The sequence below is a fragment of the Phyllobates terribilis genome, unplaced genomic scaffold, assembly GCF_046119375.1.
Source record: "Phyllobates terribilis strain yellow unplaced genomic scaffold, ASM4611937v1 Scaffold_27__1_contigs__length_16484149, whole genome shotgun sequence".
Taxonomy (NCBI): Eukaryota; Metazoa; Chordata; class Amphibia; order Anura; family Dendrobatidae; genus Phyllobates; species Phyllobates terribilis.
The window spans coordinates 13379954-13400606 of NW_027362787.1; the positions used below are offsets into that span (position 1 = coordinate 13379954).

Below are 20653 nucleotides of genomic sequence, written 5' to 3' on the forward strand. Positions count from 1 at the left end.
ACTTTACTTACACTAAAAGTGGAAGAATTTGGAGAATGACTTATGCACCTTATCTAACAAATGAATATAAAGACTTGGCATGGGCAATAGTGCAAGAATGTGTTCCTGTTAGATTTTTTCAACACAGAAGGGGATTGTGCAATACTGCAAGATGCCCTAGAACAGGCTGTGTTAGAGAGGAAACAGTTTTACACACCTTTTGGAACTGTTTTTATGCCCAAAATGTCTGGAAAGAAGTTGGAAGTCTCTTAAAGTTTGTTACTGGTCTTAAGTTTTTAAATCACGAAGTAGTTTTATATGGAAATTTTACATGTCAATCAAAAGAAAAAGAAAGAGTCATTTGGATAATGATAAATGGAATAAAGAATGCGCTATGGAAAGTCCGAAACATATTGCTTTTTAAAAGAGATTTTATAAGTGAAAGTGAATGCATAAAATTAGCACTAAGTGAAATATATATTTATTACCTGTTAGATCTGAAGAGAATTGGGAAAAAAAGAGCCAAGAGTCTATGGAACTTTCATCTGTGGAACCTTGTAGCATGAACAGATTATAAGGCAAGAGAAATATTAGAAGAGAAATAACAACTGAAATATAAGAACAAAATGAAAAAGAAAAAAATCTGTTCTTATCAGTTTAATATCTGATACGTCCCCTATCTGGGGACCATATATTAAATGGATTTTTAGAACAGGGAGATGGAAAAAGAGCTTGCTCTGTCCACTCCACGCATTGACCTGGTATTGCAGTATCTCCAGGACCGGCGCACCCCTTCTTTAATGCAGTTTCTAAAATCAGAAAGAATTGAATTCAATGTTTTTTGTTCATTTTGCTTGTTTGTCGGATTTTGGGATGGACTCTTTGGCTTTGCTTTTCTTCTCCTCATTGGATTTTTCATGTTCAAAGTTGCAGAAGCCAGATTACAAGCTCATTTTGGTTCAACTTCAGCAACTGTGCATTGCATTGCCATGTAATGTGATGCAATGCTATCTTTCTAGCTCTCCCTTTTTACTTCCTTTTGGATAAACAGACATATTAGGCAAGCATTTTGGAGCTTTCACCTAAATAACTACAGGTGGTGAGATAAGCTGCACAATATAATTGACCTTTCAGTATATTGTTGCACACACACCATCTATTTAGCAAATGCCCTTGTTATCAACAGCAGCCTTTTAAACTCACCTGAGCTAACAGGTATGTGCGCTGGTTACTCTGCTGCGCTTAAAATTTCTTTTTTGGTTTGCTACAATGCCTTTTCTGAAACGTTGTCTCCCTCTGCTGGAACACTGACTTCTTTCATTTAATGCCTGCAGACTATAAAAGAGAACCCAACCCAAAAAGTTTGGTTGATTAGTCTGTGGCATTCTGTTAAACTGTTGCTTATGGCGGTCTCTGTGAGCTTCTCAGCGACATTCAGCCAGCCAGGTATCCTGCCTGCAGTAGATGGAATGTGGCAATGGAACGCTGGCTGCGCGTGTCATAATAGGCTCTGAGCCTTTATATACCTGTGCACAGCAGCAGCCACCTTCAGTCTGCTGCTGGACAGCCAGCAGCAGCAGCAGCAGGAGAGGTATGTAATCAGGAGCCCTCCTGCTAAGGGTAGACAGCTGCTCGTTCCACCCCACCCCCCGCCTTAATTGGTTCTCCTCCCTTCCAACGGTGTTGAGGCGGGTGGGAACAGCAGGGGGTGAAGGTGCTGTGTTTAAAGAGGTGGAGTTATGCAGATCTAAAACGCGTGGATTGCAGCAGCAGCAAGCCGAAAAGTGCAGGCATGTAAGGGATCTAGAGGTTGACAACATGTCTTCTTAACGGGAGTCCAGGAGCTCATCTCCACAAATGGACTTTTCAGGATCCTTGGGTGGCTCCGTAGTTTGAAACCAATTCTGGTTATCGCTTCTCGGCCTTTTGGCTAAGATCAAGTGTAGTATCTGTTCTTATCAGTTTAATATCTGATACGTCCCCTATCTGGGGACCATATATTAAATGGATTTTTAGAACAGGGAGATGGAAAAAGAGCTTGCTCTGTCCACTCCACGCATTGACCTGGTATTGCAGTATCTCCAGGACCGGTGCACCCCTTCTTTAATGCAGTTTCTAAAATCAGAAAGAATTGAATTCAATGTTTTTTGTTCATTTTGCTTGTTTGTCGGATTTTGGGATGGACTCTTTGGCTTTGCTTTTCTTCTCCTCATTGGATTTTTCATGTTCAAAGTTGCAGAAGCCAGATTACAAGCTCATTTTGGTTCAACTTCAGCAACTGTGCATTGCATTGCCATGTAATGTGATGCAATGCTATCTTTCTAGCTCTCCCTTTTTACTTCCTTTTGGATAAACAGACATATTAGGCAAGCATTTTGGAGCTTTCACCTAAATAACTACAGGTGGTGAGATAAGCTGCACAATATAATTGACCTTTCAGTATATTGTTGCACACACACCATCTATTTAGCAAATGCCCTTGTTATCAACAGCAGCCTTTTAAACTCACCTGAGCTAACAGGTATGTGCGCTGGTTACTCTGCTGCGCTTAAAATTTCTTTTTTGGTTTGCTACAATGCCTTTTCTGAAACGTTGTCTCCCTCTGCTGGAACACTGACTTCTTTCATTTAATGCCTGCAGACTATAAAAGAGAACCCAACCCAAAAAGTTTGGTTGATTAGTCTGTGGCATTCTGTTAAACTGTTGCTTATGGCGGTCTCTGTGAGCTTCTCAGCGACATTCAGCCAGCCAGGTATCCTGCCTGCAGTAGATGGAATGTGGCAATGGAACGCTGGCTGCGCGTGTCATAATAGGCTCTGAGCCTTTATATACCTGTGCACAGCAGCAGCCACCTTCAGTCTGCTGCTGGACAGCCAGCAGCAGCAGCAGCAGGAGAGGTATGTAATCAGGAGCCCTCCTGCTAAGGGTAGACAGCTGCTCGTTCCACCCCACCCCCCGCCTTAATTGGTTCTCCTCCCTTCCAACGGTGTTGAGGCGGGTGGGAACAGCAGGGGGTGAAGGTGCTGTGTTTAAAGAGGTGGAGTTATGCAGATCTAAAACGCGTGGATTGCAGCAGCAGCAAGCCGAAAAGTGCAGGCATGTAAGGGATCTAGAGGTTGACAACATGTCTTCTTAACGGGAGTCCAGGAGCTCATCTCCACAAATGGACTTTTCAGGATCCTTGGGTGGCTCCGTAGTTTGAAACCAATTCTGGTTATCGCTTCTTGGCCTTTTGGCTAAGATCAAGTGTAGTATCTGTTCTTATCAGTTTAATATCTGATACGTCCCCTATCTGGGGACCATATATTAAATGGATTTTTAGAACAGGGAGATGGAAAAAGAGCTTGCTCTGTCCACTCCACGCATTGACCTGGTATTGCAGTATCTCCAGGACCGGTGCACCCCTTCTTTAATGCAGTTTCTAAAATCAGAAAGAATTGAATTCAATGTTTTTTGTTCATTTTGCTTGTTTGTCGGATTTTGGGATGGACTCTTTGGCTTTGCTTTTCTTCTCCTCATTGGATTTTTCATGTTCAAAGTTGCAGAAGCCAGATTACAAGCTCATTTTGGTTCAACTTCAGCAACTGTGCATTGCATTGCCATGTAATGTGATGCAATGCTATCTTTCTAGCTCTCCCTTTTTACTTCCTTTTGGATAAACAGACATATTAGGCAAGCATTTTGGAGCTTTCACCTAAATAACTACAGGTGGTGAGATAAGCTGCACAATATAATTGACCTTTCAGTATATTGTTGCACACACACCATCTATTTAGCAAATGCCCTTGTTATCAACAGCAGCCTTTTAAACTCACCTGAGCTAACAGGTATGTGCGCTGGTTACTCTGCTGCGCTTAAAATTTCTTTTTTGGTTTGCTACAATGCCTTTTCTGAAACGTTGTCTCCCTCTGCTGGAACACTGACTTCTTTCATTTAATGCCTGCAGACTATAAAAGAGAACCCAACCCAAAAAGTTTGGTTGATTAGTCTGTGGCATTCTGTTAAACTGTTGCTTATGGCGGTCTCTGTGAGCTTCTCAGCGACATTCAGCCAGCCAGGTATCCTGCCTGCAGTAGATGGAATGTGGCAATGGAACGCTGGCTGCGCGTGTCATAATAGGCTCTGAGCCTTTATATACCTGTGCACAGCAGAAGCCACCTTCAGTCTGCTGCTGGACAGCCAGCAGCAGCAGCAGGAGAGGTATGTAATCAGGAGCCCTCCTGCTAAGGGTAGACAGCTGCTCATTCCACCCCACCCCCCGCCTTAATTGGTTCTCCTCCCTTCCAACGGTGTTGAGGCGGGTGGGAACAGCAGGGGGTGAAGGTGCTGTGTTTAAAGAGGTGGAGTTATGCAGATCTAAAACGCGTGGATTGCAGCAGCAGCAAGCCGAAAAGTGCAGGCATGTAAGGGATCTAGAGGTTGACAACATGTCTTCTTAACGGGAGTCCAGGAGCTCATCTCCACAAATGGACTTTTCAGGATCCTTGGGTGGCTCCGTAGTTTGAAACCAATTCTGGTTATCGCTTCTCGGCCTTTTGGCTAAGATCAAGTGTAGTATCTGTTCTTATCAGTTTAATATCTGATACGTCCCCTATCTGGGGACCATATATTAAATGGATTTTTAGAACAGGGAGATGGAAAAAGAGCTTGCTCTGTCCACTCCACGCATTGACCTGGTATTGCAGTATCTCCAGGACCGGTGCACCCCTTCTTTAATGCAGTTTCTAAAATCAGAAAGAATTGAATTCAATGTTTTTTGTTCATTTTGCTTGTTTGTCGGATTTTGGGATGGACTCTTTGGCTTTGCTTTTCTTCTCCTCATTGGATTTTTCATGTTCAAAGTTGCAGAAGCCAGATTACAAGCTCATTTTGGTTCAACTTCAGCAACTGTGCATTGCATTGCCATGTAATGTGATGCAATGCTATCTTTCTAGCTCTCCCTTTTTACTTCCTTTTGGATAAACAGACATATTAGGCAAGCATTTTGGAGCTTTCACCTAAATAACTACAGGTGGTGAGATAAGCTGCACAATATAATTGACCTTTCAGTATATTGTTGCACACACACCATCTATTTAGCAAATGCCCTTGTTATCAACAGCAGCCTTTTAAACTCACCTGAGCTAACAGGTATGTGCGCTGGTTACTCTGCTGCGCTTAAAATTTCTTTTTTGGTTTGCTACAATGCCTTTTCTGAAACGTTGTCTCCCTCTGCTGGAACACTGACTTCTTTCATTTAATGCCTGCAGACTATAAAAGAGAACCCAACCCAAAAAGTTTGGTTGATTAGTCTGTGGCATTCTGTTAAACTGTTGCTTATGGCGGTCTCTGTGAGCTTCTCAGCGACATTCAGCCAGCCAGGTATCCTGCCTGCAGTAGATGGAATGTGGCAATGGAACGCTGGCTGCGCGTGTCATAATAGGCTCTGAGCCTTTATATACCTGTGCACAGCAGCAGCCACCTTCAGTCTGCTGCTGGACAGCCAGCAGCAGCAGCAGCAGCAGGAGAGGTATGTAATCAGGAGCCCTCCTGCTAAGGGTAGACAGCTGCTCGTTCCACCCCACCCCCCGCCTTAATTGTTTCTCCTCCCTTCCAACGGTGTTGAGGCGGGTGGGAACAGCAGGGGGTGAAGGTGCTGTGTTTAAAGAGGTGGAGTTATGCAGATCTAAAACGCGTGGATTGCAGCAGCAGCAAGCCGAAAAGTGCAGGCATGTAAGGGATCTAGAGGTTGACAACATGTCTTCTTAACGGGAGTCCAGGAGCTCATCTCCACAAATGGACTTTTCAGGATCCTTGGGTGGCTCCGTAGTTTGAAACCAATTCTGGTTATCGCTTCTCGGCCTTTTGGCTAAGATCAAGTGTAGTATTTGTTCTTATCAGTTTAATATCTGATACGTCCCCTATCTGGGGACCATATATTAAATGGATTTTTAGAACAGGGAGATGGAAAAAGAGCTTGCTCTGTCCACTCCACGCATTGACCTGGTATTGCAGTATCTCCAGGACCAGTGCACCCCTTCTTTAATGCAGTTTCTAAAATCAGAAAGAATTGAATTCAATGTTTTTTGTTCATTTTGCTTGTTTGTCGGATTTTGGGATGGACTCTTTGGCTTTGCTTTTCTTCTCCTCATTGGATTTTTCATGTTCAAAGTTGCAGAAGCCAGATTACAAGCTCATTTTGGTTCAACTTCAGCAACTGTGCATTGCATTGCCATGTAATGTGATGCAATGCTATCTTTCTAGCTCTCCCTTTTTACTTCCTTTTGGATAAACAGACATATTAGGCAAGCATTTTGGAGCTTTCACCTAAATAACTACAGGTGGTGAGATAAGCTGCACAATATAATTGACCTTTCAGTATATTGTTGCACACACACCATCTATTTAGCAAATGCCCTTGTTATCAACAGCAGCCTTTTAAACTCACCTGAGCTAACAGGTATGTGCGCTGGTTACTCTGCTGCGCTTAAAATTTCTTTTTTGGTTTGCTACAATGCCTTTTCTGAAACGTTGTCTCCCTCTGCTGGAACACTGACTTCTTTCATTTAATGCCTGCAGACTATAAAAGAGAACCCAACCCAAAAAGTTTGGTTGATTAGTCTGTGGCATTCTGTTAAACTGTTGCTTATGGCGGTCTCTGTGAGCTTCTCAGCGACATTCAGCCAGCCAGGTATCCTGCCTGCAGTAGATGGAATGTGGCAATGGAACGCTGGCTGCGCGTGTCATAATAGGCTCTGAGCCTTTATATACCTGTGCACAGCAGCAGCCACCTTCAGTCTGCTGCTGGACAGCCAGCAGCAGCAGCAGCAGCAGGAGAGGTATGTAATCAGGAGCCCTCCTGCTAAGGGTAGACAGCTGCTCGTTCCACCCCACCCCCCGCCTTAATTGTTTCTCCTCCCTTCCAACGGTGTTGAGGCGGGTGGGAACAGCAGGGGGTGAAGGTGCTGTGTTTAAAGAGGTGGAGTTATGCAGATCTAAAACGCGTGGATTGCAGCAGCAGCAAGCCGAAAAGTGCAGGCATGTAAGGGATCTAGAGGTTGACAACATGTCTTCTTAACGGGAGTCCAGGAGCTCATCTCCACAAATGGACTTTTCAGGATCCTTGGGTGGCTCCGTAGTTTGAAACCAATTCTGGTTATCGCTTCTCGGCCTTTTGGCTAAGATCAAGTGTAGTATTTGTTCTTATCAGTTTAATATCTGATACGTCCCCTATCTGGGGACCATATATTAAATGGATTTTTAGAACAGGGAGATGGAAAAAGAGCTTGCTCTGTCCACTCCACGCATTGACCTGGTATTGCAGTATCTCCAGGACCAGTGCACCCCTTCTTTAATGCAGTTTCTAAAATCAGAAAGAATTGAATTCAATGTTTTTTGTTCATTTTGCTTGTTTGTCGGATTTTGGGATGGACTCTTTGGCTTTGCTTTTCTTCTCCTCATTGGATTTTTCATGTTCAAAGTTGCAGAAGCCAGATTACAAGCTCATTTTGGTTCAACTTCAGCAACTGTGCATTGCATTGCCATGTAATGTGATGCAATGCTATCTTTCTAGCTCTCCCATTTTACTTCCTTTTGGATAAACAGACATATTAGGCAAGCATTTTGGAGCTTTCACCTAAATAACTACAGGTGGTGAGATAAGCTGCACAATATAATTGACCTTTCAGTATATTGTTGCACACACACCATCTATTTAGCAAATGCCCTTGATATCAACAGCAGCCTTTTAAACTCACCTGAGCTAACAGGTATGTGCGCTGGTTACTCTGCTGCACTTAAAATTTCTTTTTTGGTTTGCTACAATGCCTTTTCTGAAACGTTGTCTCCCTCTGCTGGAACACTGACTTCTTTCATTTAATGCCTGCAGACTATAAAAGAGAACCCAACCCAAAAAGTTTGGTTGATTAGTCTGTGGCATTCTGTTAAACTGTTGCTTATGGCGGTCTCTGTGAGCTTCTCAGCGACATTCAGCCAGCCAGGTATCCTGCCTGCAGTAGATGGAATGTGGCAATGGAACGCTGGCTGCGCGTGTCATAATAGGCTCTGAGCCTTTATATACCTGTGCACAGCAGCAGCCATCTTCAGTCTGCTGCTGGACAGCCAGCAGCAGCAGCAGGAGAGGTATGTAATCAGGAGCCCTCCTGCTAAGGGTAGACAGCTGCTCGTTCCACCCCACCCCCCGCCTTAATTGGTTCTCATCCCTTCCAACGGTGTTGAGGCGGGTGGGAACAGCAGGGGGTGAAGGTGCTGTGTTTAAAGAGGTGGAGTTATGCAGATCTAAAACGCGTGGATTGCAGCAGCAGCAAGCCGAAAAGTGCAGGCATGTAAGGGATCTAGAGGTTGACAACATGTCTTCTTAACGGGAGTCCAGGAGCTCATCTCCACAAATGGACTTTTCAGGATCCTTGGGTGGCTCCGTAGTTTGAAACCAATTCTGGTTATCGCTTCTCGGCCTTTTGGCTAAGATCAAGTGTAGTATCTGTTCTTATCAGTTTAATATCTGATACGTCCCCTATCTGGGGACCATATATTAAATGGATTTTTAGAACAGGGAGATGGAAAAAGAGCTTGCTCTGTCCACTCCACGCATTGACCTGGTATTGCAGTATCTCCAGGACCGGTGCACTCCTTCTTTAATGCAGTTTCTAAAATCAGAAAGAATTGAATTCAATGTTTTTTGTTCATTTTGCTTGTTTGTCGGATTTTGGGATGGACTCTTTGGCTTTGCTTTTCTTCTCCTCATTGGATTTTTCATGTTCAAAGTTGCAGAAGCCAGATTACAAGCTCATTTTGGTTCAACTTCAGCAACTGTGCATTGCATTGCCATGTAATGTGATGCAATGCTATCTTTCTAGCTCTCCCTTTTTACTTCCTTTTGGATAAACAGACATATTAGGCAAGCATTTTGGAGCTTTCACCTAAATAACTACAGGTGGTGAGATAAGCTGCACAATATAATTGACCTTTCAGTATATTGTTGCACACACACCATCTATTTAGCAAATGCCCTTGTTATCAACAGCAGCCTTTTAAACTCACCTGAGCTAACAGGTATGTGCGCTGGTTACTCTGCTGCGCTTAAAATTTCTTTTTTGGTTTGCTACAATGCCTTTTCTGAAACGTTGTCTCCCTCTGCTGGAACACTGACTTCTTTCATTTAATGCCTGCAGACTATAAAAGAGAACCCAACCCAAAAAGTTTGGTTGATTAGTCTGTGGCATTCTGTTAAACTGTTGCTTATGGCGGTCTCTGTGAGCTTCTCAGCGACATTCAGCCAGCCAGGTATCCTGCCTGCAGTAGATGGAATGTGGCAATGGAACGCTGGCTGCGCGTGTCATAATAGGCTCTGAGCCTTTATATACCTGTGCACAGCAGCAACCACCTTCAGTCTGCTGCTGGACAGCCAGCAGCAGCAGCAGCAGGAGAGGTATGTAATCAGGAGCCCTCCTGCTAAGGGTAGACAGCTGCTCGTTCCACCCCACCCCCCGCCTTAATTGGTTCTCCTCCCTTCCAACGGTGTTGAGGCGGGTGGGAACAGCAGGGAGTGAAGGTGCTGTGTTTAAAGAGGTGGAGTTATGCAGATCTAAAACGCGTGGATTGCAGCAGCAGCAAGCCGAAAAGTGCAGGCATGTAAGGGATCTAGAGGTTGACAACATGTCTTCTTAACGGGAGTCCAGGAGCTCATCTCCACAAATGGACTTTTCAGGATCCTTGGGTGGCTCCGTAGTTTGAAACCAATTCTGGTTATCGCTTCTCGGCCTTTTGGCTGCGATCGTATGACTGTACCTTGATTGGTGCGAGTCTCCTGGAGGAATCCGGACCCTTTTGTGGAGGATTTTCTGCTTTTTCCTGTGGTATTCCATACCGACAGAATCCAAGATGTCTTTTGTGAAGAACACCATCCGTTTGTCAGTGGATCCATCTGACCAGAACAAGAACAACGTGGTTTTCATTGTCCAAGACATCGTTGAAGGCAAAGCTGGAGCAAGACGTTCTGAGATCTTCAGTGTCAACGAATTTTCACGTCAAGGTAATTATGACGTTACCTTTATGGACCAGGATGTTTGCCTTAATGTCTTTGAATGGCTCCGTGGTCACTCTAGTGACCCCTGCTTGGAAGGAGTTAGATGGGAACCTTTGTTTGGTCTGCAAGAAAAGGAGGTGACTGTGACTGTCTATAACCCTTTTACAGACCCTGAGCTGCTGGAGTGCTTCCTCTCTCGCTACTGTGAATATGTGCGGAAGGGAGTGAAGCAAGTCAATTGTCTAGGAATCTTTAACTGTCAGTATAAATTCCGTGTGAAATTGAAAAGGGATCCTGACAGTGTGGGGGGCTTTAGACACCCTCCATCAAATTTTTCCGTTGCAGGCCATAGAGGTTTCCTCTTTTACCCAGGCCAGCCCATGTTTTGCCGTAGATGCTTTTCTTTCGGACATACCATGGTAACATGCCTTAAAGGGCAGTGTTGCCGAAATTGCAGAAAGGAGGGGCATATGGCCAACCAGTGTCCAGAGGCCAAGTCCTGTGATGTCTGTGGGAGTAGTGATCACATGTATAAGGACTGTCCTATGAGTGCACCTAGACGTTCTGATAAAGAACAGAAGGAGGAGGAGCTGGAGAGGAGGCAGATGGCAAGCGCACTGAAAGTGCTGGAAAGATTGGAGAGGGAGGAGAGAGAGGGAAGGAGGCGGGAAACTGGTAGAGCCTCTCCCTCTACGGCGCCAGAGGCGGTGTCCCTGAGACCATGTTCTTCTTCTGCTGAAGAAATGAGGAAGAAGCGGAGGGAAGAAAAGGAGTTCTGGAGGGAAGTGGCAAAGGTGGAGAAAAAGGCAGTGTCTGCGAGAATATCTAGGAAAGTGGTGGAAGCAGAGCTGCCTGAGATGATGACTTTTGGAGAGGCAATGGACGCAACAGGATGTGAAGTGCAAATCTCGGAACCCGACAGTCCTGAACACCCTTCGGGTCCTGAAAACATTGAAGATTTTTCTTCGGAGGATGATAGGGGTGCAAAGAAGAGTCGTAGGGAGGATGGTGGGGGCAGTGATGATGCAGATTTTAGTGAGCCTCAGAGGAAGATCAGAACTGCCAGAATGAGGAGTGTGGCTGGTGAAGCCAGCGGGTCGGAAACCAGCTGTTCTGTTCTGATGGCGGAGGAGGATAGTGGTGGTGCTGGATAGTGTCACCATATAATATTGTAAATGTTTTTTCTTTTTGTCCTCTTGTGAGCTTTGGTTTAGGCCAAAGGCTATTTCTTTGTGTAATTGGTGAAGGAGTAGAAGTATTATGGGATTTACCATAGTGTCCCAAAACGTAAGAGTGTTTAAAAGTAAAGTAAGAAGAGCTGCTATTTTTGAGTTTTTAGCTATGCAAAATGCATCTATTTTTTGTTTACAAGAATGTGGGGTAGTGGATGGTGTGAAAGGGGATGAATGGTCTTATGGAGCGTCTGTGTGGTCGGGGAGTGCATGTAATAAGAATGATGGTGTGGGTATTTTGGTTAAAGGAAGGGAGGTTGTTTTGAGTGATTATTTGGTTATTGAGGTGGGGAGATGTATCCTTGCTAATTTTGTATACAAGAATGTAAAGTTTTGTGTTATTAATGTTTATGCGCCAGTTGAAAAAAATGAGCGCAAAAATTTATTTGAAAAAATTAAGCTTTTTGTTCCAGGAAGAATACCTGTGGTAATTGTGGGTGATATGAACTGTGATGTGGGGAGAGTGAATGTGGATGTGTCTGGGAAAGCATTATTGGAGTTAGTGAATGATTTTGGGTTGTGTGATATGCAGCGCGTGTGTAACATGAATCCTTTGTTGAACACTTTCTTTTCTGAGAGTGGTAGGGTACAATCCAGATTGGATTATTGTTTTATTTCTAAAAATATGGTTTCTGTTAATTATAGGCAGGAAAACGTTCTTTTTTCAGATCATGTGTGTATGTTGTGTGAGTTGGATATAAAAGTTGATGGAGTGTTTGGGAGAGGATTGTGGAAGTTAAATGTTAAACTGTTAGAGAATGAAGATGTGAGAAAGGAGTATGAAAGGCGGTATGAAGAATGGTGTAAGCATAAAAATGAGTTCAGGAATGTTTGTGAGTGGTGGGACTGGGTGAAGAAACAAGCAAAAATGTTCTTTAAAAATTTAGGATACAAGTATGCAGCAATTAAAAGAGAGAGTTTTGTTAAACTGAACGCGCGGTTGAGCGTTTTGTATAAGTTAAGGGAAGGAGGAGTTGAGGTGGAGGAGGATATTTTAGAGGTAAAAAAGGAGATTAGTGAGTTTTTGTTGGAGAGAGGGAGAAGCATAGTGTTTAGGGCAAAGATTGATAAGATGGAGCAGGATGAGAAATGTTCTCGGTTTTTCTTTAAAAAAGTTTTTGGAAAGAAACAGAGTATGAGCGTGGTGTATGGAGCAGATGGAAGTGAGGTGAGTGGAGAGGATATGTGTGAAGAGGTGGCTAAGTTTTATGAGGATCTGTATGCAGTGAAACAGAGGGATGAATGTTTGGAGAATGATGTTTTGAGTGTGTTAGAGAGTAAGTTGAGTGAAGCAGAAAGAGAGAGAGTGATGGGTGAGGTGACTGGTGATGAGGTATGGAAGGTTATGTGTAGTATGGCTTTGAATAAGACGCCGGGGGAGGATGGCCTCCCAGTAGAATTTTATCGTGTGATGTGGGGTGTGATTGGTAAGGACTTTGTGGATGTATGTAAGTATATGTGGGGAAACATGGAGGTGACTGAGAGTATGCGTGCAGGTATGGTTGTGTTAATTCCTAAGAAAGGGGATTTGAAAAGTCTGAGGAATTGGAGGCCAATAACGTTACTTAATTGTGATTATAAAATCTATGCAAAACTTATGGCTAATAGGATGCGTGATGTGATAGAGAGTGTGATTGGGGATGAGCAGTGTTGTGCGGTACCTGGGAGGCGGATTCATGAGTGTGTGTGTATGTTAAGAGATTGTCTATGGGATTGCATGGGTCGTAAGAAGAGTGTATTTTTGTTAAGTTTGGATTTTGAAAAGGCTTATGATAGGTTGTCGCATGGTTTTTTGTTCAGAGTGTTGTTAAAAATGGGTTTTCCGGCTGATTTTGTTGGGCGAGTGAGAAGTTTGTATGCGGGTGTTTATAGCTGTGTTTTAATGAATGGGTATGTGGGTAGGAAAGTGAATGTGTTTTCGGGTGTGCGACAGGGGTGTCCTTTGTCCCCTGTAGCATTTATTTGTGCAATTGAGCCATTGTTGTGTATGCTGAGGAAAGATAAGGTAATTCGTGGTGTGCAAGTGCCGGGAGGTGGAGGAAAAGAATGGAAGGTGAGTGGTTATATGGATGACGTGTGTGTATTATGTGATTCTGAATGTTCGGTGAGGCGGGTGAAGTTGTTAGTGTCTATTTTTTGTGGTGCATCTGCGTTTAAAGTGAATTGGGAAAAGAGTGAGTGTAAGGGTTTTGGAGGCGGAAGTTTAAGTAGGGATGTAGGTGTGAATGTAGTGAATGGACCTATTAAAGTTTTGGGTGTGAAGTTTTCAGAGAGTTTGGATGGGAAAGAAAGTTGGGATGATGCGAAAGGAAAAGTTGAGCAGAAGTTGAATTTTTGGAAATTGAGGAGTTTATCCTTTTTTGGGAAGATTTTAATTGTTAAGAGTGTGGTGTTGCCAATATTTTTATATATTGCGGTAGTATTTCCACCAGGATATATGTGTATGAGAAGCTTGAATAGAATTTTATTTGTTTTTTTGTGGAACTCGAAAATGGAGAGAGCTAGGAGAGAAATTTTGGTTAAAAGAGTGGAAAAAGGTGGTTTGGGTTTTCCGAATTTGGACGTGTTTTTTGGTGTGAATATCGTTGTGTTTGTTTTGAAAGTGATTAGGGCGGATGGAAAGTTTTCATCTATGTGTAGGTATTTATTTGGAGCGTATTTGTTTCGTTTAAAGTGGCAAGAAAGGGATTTGCGATGTCCGATTGCTTTTGAGGTGCCTGTATGGTATGTGTGGGTTTATAAGTTTTTGGTGAGGTATGAACTGTGTGATGCAGATGTGAGATTGCTGGAGAATAAGAAGGCTGTGTATAGGATGATTGAATGTAGAGAGGTAGAATGTGGAATAAATATGGTTAGGGGTGGTGATGTGCAGAAGGTTTGGAAGAAAGTGCGGATGAGTGGTATGACCAACAAACAGAGTGAAGTTGTGTGGCAGTCTTTACATGGAGTATTACCTGTGAGAGAGTTTCAGAGGAATAGAGGTTTGGTGAGGAGTGAAATGTGTCCAAGAAATGGCTGTGGTGGAAGGGAAAGTGTGTTGCATGTTTTTTGGAATTGCCAGTATGCTAGAGATGTGATTGGGAGAATGGGGCCTTTGTGTAAAGAATTGTGTGGTGTGAATTTGTTGTCTTTTGAGTTGTTTATGTTTGGTTTGGGAATATGTGATGGGACGAAGGAAAGAGTCTTGTGGTTGATGCTTGCATGTATAAAGGAAGTGTTATGGGATCTGAGGAATGTGTATGTGTTTAAAAGGAAGGAAATTGCTGTAAAGGATAGTGTGAAGGTGATTTTGGGGAAGATGTATGTGTGTTTCCTATGGGACAAAAAGAGGAGAGGGGAAGTGGATGCGGAGGGAATATGGAAAGTTAAAAAGTGGAGATATATTGTTAGTACCTCTTGATTTTTGTTATTGTTGTTTTGAAATATGAAATAAATATTTCCGATGATGATGGGGACAGCAAATTGCGTATTGGATTTGACGCAGCTGTTTTGATGGAATTTTCCTTTGTCTGGTTTCCATAGACTGTGGAATTTCCTCGTCTGAGGAGAAAAAAAAAAAAAAAAAAAAAAAAAAAAAAAAAAAAATCTGTTCTTATCAGTTTAATATCTGATACGTCCCCTATCTGGGGACCATATATTAAATGGATTTTTAGAACAGGGAGATGGAAAAAGAGCTTGCTCTGTCCACTCCACGCATTGACCTGGTATTGCAGTATCTCCAGGACCGGTGCACCCCTTCTTTAATGCAGTTTCTAAAATCAGAAAGAATTGAATTCAATGTTTTTTGTTCATTTTGCTTGTTTGTCGGATTTTGGGATGGACTCTTTGGCTTTGCTTTTCTTCTCCTCATTGGATTTTTCATGTTCAAAGTTGCAGAAGCCAGATTACAAGCTCATTTTGGTTCAACTTCAGCAACTGTGCATTGCATTGCCATGTAATGTGATACAATGCTATCTTTCTAGCTCTCCCTTTTTACTTCCTTTTGGATAAACAGACATATTAGGCAAGCATTTTGGAGCTTTCACCTAAATAACTACAGGTGGTGAGATAAGCTGCACAATATAATTGACCTTTCAGTATATTGTTGCACACACACCATCTATTTAGCAAATGCCCTTGTTATCAACAGCAGCCTTTTAAACTCACCTGAGCTAACAGGTATGTGCGCTGGTTACTCTGCTGCGCTTAAAATTTCTTTTTTGGTTTGCTACAATGCCTTTTCTGAAACGTTGTCTCCCTCTGCTGGAACACTGACTTCTTTCATTTAATGCCTGCAGACTATAAAAGAGAACCCAACCCAAAAAGTTTGGTTGATTAGTCTGTGGCATTCTGTTAAACTGTTGCTTATGGCGGTCTCTGTGAGCTTCTCAGCGACATTCAGCCAGCCAGGTATCCTGCCTGCAGTAGATGGAATGTGGCAATGGAACGCTGGCTGCGCGTGTCATAATAGGCTCTGAGCCTTTATATACCTGTGCACAGCAGCAGCCACCTTCAGTCTGCTGCTGGACAGCCAGCAGCAGCAGCAGCAGGAGAGGTATGTAATCAGGAGCCCTCCTGCTAAGGGTAGACAGCTGCTCGTTCCACCCCACCCCCCGCCTTAATTGGTTCTCCTCCCTTCCAACGGTGTTGAGGCGGGTGGGAACAGCAGGGGGTGAAGGTGCTGTGTTTAAAGAGGTGGAGTTATGCAGATCTAAAACGCGTGGATTGCAGCAGCAGCAAGCCGAAAAGTGCAGGCATGTAAGGGATCTAGAGGTTGACAACATGTCTTCTTAACGGGAGTCCAGGAGCTCATCTCCACAAATGGACTTTTCAGGATCCTTGGGTGGCTCCGTAGTTTGAAACCAATTCTGGTTATCGCTTCTCGGCCTTTTGGCTAAGATCAAGTGTAGTATCTGTTCTTATCAGTTTAATATCTGATACGTCCCCTATCTGGGGACCATATATTAAATGGATTTTTAGAACAGGGAGATGGAAAAAGAGCTTGCTCTGTCCACTCCACGCATTGACCTGGTATTGCAGTATCTCCAGGACCGGTGCACCCCTTCTTTAATGCAGTTTCTAAAATCAGAAAGAATTGAATTCAATGTTTTTTGTTCATTTTGCTTGTTTGTCGGATTTTGGGATGGACTCTTTGGCTTTGCTTTTCTTCTCCTCATTGGATTTTTCATGTTCAAAGTTGCAGAAGCCAGATTACAAGCTCATTTTGGTTCAACTTCAGCAACTGTGCATTGCATTGCCATGTAATGTGATGCAATGCTATCTTTCTAGCTCTCCCTTTTTACTTCCTTTTGGATAAACAGACATATTAGGCAAGCATTTTGGAGCTTTCACCTAAATAACTACAGGTGGTGAGATAAGCTGTACAATATAATTGACCTTTCAGTATATTGTTGCACACACACCATCTATTTAGCAAATGCCCTTGTTATCAACAGCAGCCTTTTAAACTCACCTGAGCTAACAGGTATGTGCGCTGGTTACTCTGCTGCGCTTAAAATTTCTTTTTTGGTTTGCTACAATGCCTTTTCTGAAACGTTGTCTCCCTCTGCTGGAACACTGACTTCTTTCATTTAATGCCTGCAGACTATAAAAGAGAACCCAACCCAAAAAGTTTGGTTGATTAGTCTGTGGCATTCTGTTAAACTGTTGCTTATGGCGGTCTCTGTGAGCTTCTCAGCGACATTCAGCCAGCCAGGTATCCTGCCTGCAGTAGATGGAATGTGGCAATGGAACGCTGGCTGCGCGTGTCATAATAGGCTCTGAGCCTTTATATACCTGTGCACAGCAGCAACCACCTTCAGTCTGCTGCTGGACAGCCAGCAGCAGCAGCAGCAGGAGAGGTATGTAATCAGGAGCCCTCCTGCTAAGGGTAGACAGCTGCTCGTTCCACCCCACCCCCCGCCTTAATTGGTTCTCCTCCCTTCCAACGGTGTTGAGGCGGGTGGGAACAGCAGGGGGTGAAGGTGCTGTGTTTAAAGAGGTGGAGTTATGCAGATCTAAAACGCGTGGATTGCAGCAGCAGCAAGCCGAAAAGTGCAGGCATGTAAGGGATCTAGAGGTTGACAACATGTCTTCTTAACGGGAGTCCAGGAGCTCATCTCCACAAATGGACTTTTCAGGATCCTTGGGTGGCTCCGTAGTTTGAAACCAATTCTGGTTATCGCTTCTCGGCCTTTTGGCTAAGATCAAGTGTATTATCTGTTCTTATCAGTTTAATATCTGATACGTCCCCTATCTGGGGACCATATATTAAATGGATTTTTAGAACAGGGAGATGGAAAAAGAGCTTGCTCTGTCCACTCCACGCATTGACCTGGTATTGCAGTATCTCCAGGACCGGTGCACCCCTTCTTTAATGCAGTTTCTAAAATCAGAAAGAATTGAATTCAATGTTTTTTGTTCATTTTGCTTGTTTGTCGGATTTTGGGATGGACTCTTTGGCTTTGCTTTTCTTCTCCTCATTGGATTTTTCATGTTCAAAGTTGCAGAAGCCAGATTACAAGCTCATTTTGGTTCAACTTCAGCAACTGTGCATTGCATTGCCATGTAATGTGATGCAATGCTATCTTTCTAGCTCTCCCTTTTTACTTCCTTTTGGATAAACAGACATATTAGGCAAGCATTTTGGAGCTTTCACCTAAATAACTACAGGTGGTGAGATAAGCTGCACAATATAATTGACCTTTCAGTATATTGTTGCACACACACCATCTATTTAGCAAATGCCCTTGTTATCAACAGCAGCCTTTTAAACTCACCTGAGCTAACAGGTATGTGCGCTGGTTACTCTGCTGCGCTTAAAATTTCTTTTTTGGTTTGCTACAATGCCTTTTCTGAAACGTTGTCTCCCTCTGCTGGAACACTGACTTCTTTCATTTAATGCCTGCAGACTATAAAAGAGAACCCAACCCAAAAAGTTTGGTTGATTAGTCTGTGGCATTCTGTTAAACTGTTGCTTATGGCGGTCTCTGTGAGCTTCTCAGCGACATTCAGCCAGCCAGGTATCCTGCCTGCAGTAGATGGAATGTGGCAATGGAACGCTGGCTGCGCGTGTCATAATAGGCTCTGAGCCTTTATATACCTGTGCACAGCAGCAGCCACCTTCAGTCTGCTGCTGGACAGCCAGCAGCAGCAGCAGCAGGAGAGGTATGTAATCAGGAGCCCTCCTGCTAAGGGTAGACAGCTGCTCGTTCCACCCCACCCCCCGCCTTAATTGGTTCTCCTCCCTTCCAACGGTGTTGAGGCGGGTGGGAACAGCAGGGGGTGAAGGTGCTGTGTTTAAAGAGGTGGAGTTATGCAGATCTAAAACGCGTGGATTGCAGCAGCAGCAAGCCGAAAAGTGCAGGCATGTAAGGGATCTAGAGGTTGACAACATGTCTTCTTAACGGGAGTCCAGGAGCTCATCTCCACAAATGGACTTTTCAGGATCCTTGGGTGGCTCCGTAGTTTGAAACCAATTCTGGTTATCGCTTCTCGGCCTTTTGGCTAAGATCAAGTGTAGTATCTGTTCTTATCAGTTTAATATCTGATATGTCCCCTATCTGGGGACCATATATTAAATGGATTTTTAGAACAGGGAGATGGAAAAAGAGCTTGCTCTGTCCACTCCACGCATTGACCTGGTATTGCAGTATCTCCAGGACCGGTGCACCCCTTCTTTAATGCAGTTTCTAAAATCAGAAAGAATTGAATTCAATGTTTTTTGTTCATTTTGCTTGTTTGTCGGATTTTGGGATGGACTCTTTGGCTTTGCTTTTCTTCTCCTCATTGGATTTTTCATGTTCAAAGTTGCAGAAGCCAGATTACAAGCTCATTTTGGTTCAACTTCAGCAACTGTGCATTGCATTGCCATGTAATGTGATGCAATGCTATCTTTCTAGCTCTCCCTTTTTACTTCCTTTTGGATAAACAGACATATTAGGCAAGCATTTTGGAGCTTTCACCTAAATAACTACAGGTGGTGAGATAAGCTGCACAATATAATTGACCTTTCAGTATATTGTTGCACACACACCATCTATTTAGCAAATGCCCTTGTTGTCAACAGCAGCCTTTTAAACTCACCTGAGCTAACAGGTATGTGCGCTGGTTACTCTGCTGCGCTTAAAATTTCTTTTTTGGTTTGCTACAATGCCTTTTCTGAAACGTTGTCTCCCTCTGCTGGAACACTGACTTCTTTCATTTAATGCCTGCAGACTATAAAAGAGAACCCAACCCAAAAAGTTTGGTTGATTAGTCTGTGGCATTCTGTTAAACTGTTGCTTATGGCGGTCTCTGTGAGCTTCTCAGCGACATTCAGCCAGCCAGGTATCCTGCCTGCAGTAGATGGAATGTGGCAATGGAACGCTGGCTGCGCGTGTCATAATAGGCTCTGAGCCTTTATATACCTGTGCACAGCAGCAGCCACCTTCAGTCTGCTGCTGGACAGCCAGCAGCAGCAGCAGCAGGAGAGGTATGTAATCAGGAGCCCTCCTGCTAAGGGTAGACAGCTGCTCGTTCCACCCCACCCCCCGCCTTAATTGGTTCTCCTCCCTTCCAACGGTGTTGAGGCGGGTGGGAACAGCAGGGGGTGAAGGTGCTGTGTTTAAAGAGGTGGAGTTATGCAGATCTAAAACGCGTGGATTGCAGCAGCAGCAAGCCGAAAAGTGCAGGCATGTAAGGGATCTAGAGGTTGACAACATGTCTTCTTAACGGGAGTCCAGGAGCTCATCTCCACAAATGGACTTTTCAGGATCCTTGGGTGGCTCCGTAGTTTGAAACCAATTCTGGTTATCGCTTCTCGGCCTTTTGGCTAAGATCAAGTGTAGTATCTGTTCTTATCAGCTTAATATCTGATACGTCCCCTATCTGGGGACCATATATTAAATGGATTTTTAGAACAGGGAGATGGAAAAAGAGCTTGCTCTGTCCACTCCACGCATTGACCTGCTATTGCAGTATCTCCAGGACCGGTGCACCCCTTCTTTAATGCAGTTTCTAAAATCAGAAAGAATTGAATTCAATGTTTTTTGTTCATTTTGCTTGTTTGTCGGATTTTGGGATGGACTCTTTGGCTTTGCTTTTCTTCTCCTCATTGGATTTTTCATGTTCAAAGTTGCAGAAGCCAGATTACAAGCTCATTTTGGTTCAACTTCAGCAACTGTGCATTGCATTGCCATGTAATGTGATGCAATGCTATCTTTCTAGCTCTCCCTTTTTACTTCCTTTTGGATAAACAGACATATTAGGCAAGCATTTTGGAGCTTTCACCTAAATAACTACAGGTGGTGAGATAAGCTGCACAATATAATTGACCTTTCAGTATATTGTTGCACACACACCATCTATTTAGCAAATGCCCTTGTTATCAACAGCAGCCTTTTAAACTCACCTGAGCTAACAGGTATGTGCGCTGGTTTCTCTGCTGCGCTTAAAATTT

At 43.6% G+C, this 20653-nt stretch overlaps 11 non-coding genes and 1 pseudogene across 11 annotated transcripts; all 12 read left to right on the forward strand.

Moving 5' to 3' along the window:
- The first annotated feature begins 592 nt into the window (after positions 1 to 592).
- LOC141177960 (U2 spliceosomal RNA) lies at positions 593 to 774 on the forward strand. Its single transcript, XR_012254451.1, has one exon. It is a non-coding gene; the product is annotated as a U2 spliceosomal RNA (small nuclear RNA).
- Positions 775 to 1889: 1115 nt separating this feature from the next.
- LOC141177031 (U2 spliceosomal RNA) lies at positions 1890 to 2080 on the forward strand. The gene has a single exon (XR_012253664.1). It is a non-coding gene; the product is annotated as a U2 spliceosomal RNA (small nuclear RNA).
- A 1115-nt stretch (positions 2081 to 3195) lies between these two features.
- Positions 3196 to 3386, forward strand: LOC141177320 (U2 spliceosomal RNA). The gene has a single exon (XR_012253925.1). It is a non-coding gene; the product is annotated as a U2 spliceosomal RNA (small nuclear RNA).
- A 1112-nt stretch (positions 3387 to 4498) lies between these two features.
- LOC141177032 (U2 spliceosomal RNA) lies at positions 4499 to 4689 on the forward strand. The gene has a single exon (XR_012253665.1). It is a non-coding gene; the product is annotated as a U2 spliceosomal RNA (small nuclear RNA).
- A 1118-nt stretch (positions 4690 to 5807) lies between these two features.
- LOC141177431 (U2 spliceosomal RNA) lies at positions 5808 to 5998 on the forward strand. Its single transcript, XR_012254026.1, has one exon. It is a non-coding gene; the product is annotated as a U2 spliceosomal RNA (small nuclear RNA).
- Positions 5999 to 7116: 1118 nt separating this feature from the next.
- Positions 7117 to 7307, forward strand: LOC141177432 (U2 spliceosomal RNA). The gene has a single exon (XR_012254027.1). It is a non-coding gene; the product is annotated as a U2 spliceosomal RNA (small nuclear RNA).
- Positions 7308 to 8419: 1112 nt separating this feature from the next.
- On the forward strand, positions 8420 to 8610 carry LOC141177339 (U2 spliceosomal RNA). Its single transcript, XR_012253942.1, has one exon. It is a non-coding gene; the product is annotated as a U2 spliceosomal RNA (small nuclear RNA).
- A 6124-nt stretch (positions 8611 to 14734) lies between these two features.
- On the forward strand, positions 14735 to 14973 carry LOC141177935 (U2 spliceosomal RNA; annotated as a pseudogene).
- Positions 14974 to 16088: 1115 nt separating this feature from the next.
- LOC141177033 (U2 spliceosomal RNA) lies at positions 16089 to 16279 on the forward strand. The gene has a single exon (XR_012253666.1). It is a non-coding gene; the product is annotated as a U2 spliceosomal RNA (small nuclear RNA).
- A 1115-nt stretch (positions 16280 to 17394) lies between these two features.
- Positions 17395 to 17585, forward strand: LOC141177504 (U2 spliceosomal RNA). Its single transcript, XR_012254092.1, has one exon. It is a non-coding gene; the product is annotated as a U2 spliceosomal RNA (small nuclear RNA).
- Positions 17586 to 18700: 1115 nt separating this feature from the next.
- Positions 18701 to 18891, forward strand: LOC141178291 (U2 spliceosomal RNA). Its single transcript, XR_012254590.1, has one exon. It is a non-coding gene; the product is annotated as a U2 spliceosomal RNA (small nuclear RNA).
- A 1115-nt stretch (positions 18892 to 20006) lies between these two features.
- LOC141177633 (U2 spliceosomal RNA) lies at positions 20007 to 20197 on the forward strand. The gene has a single exon (XR_012254210.1). It is a non-coding gene; the product is annotated as a U2 spliceosomal RNA (small nuclear RNA).
- Positions 20198 to 20653: the final 456 nt, after the last annotated feature.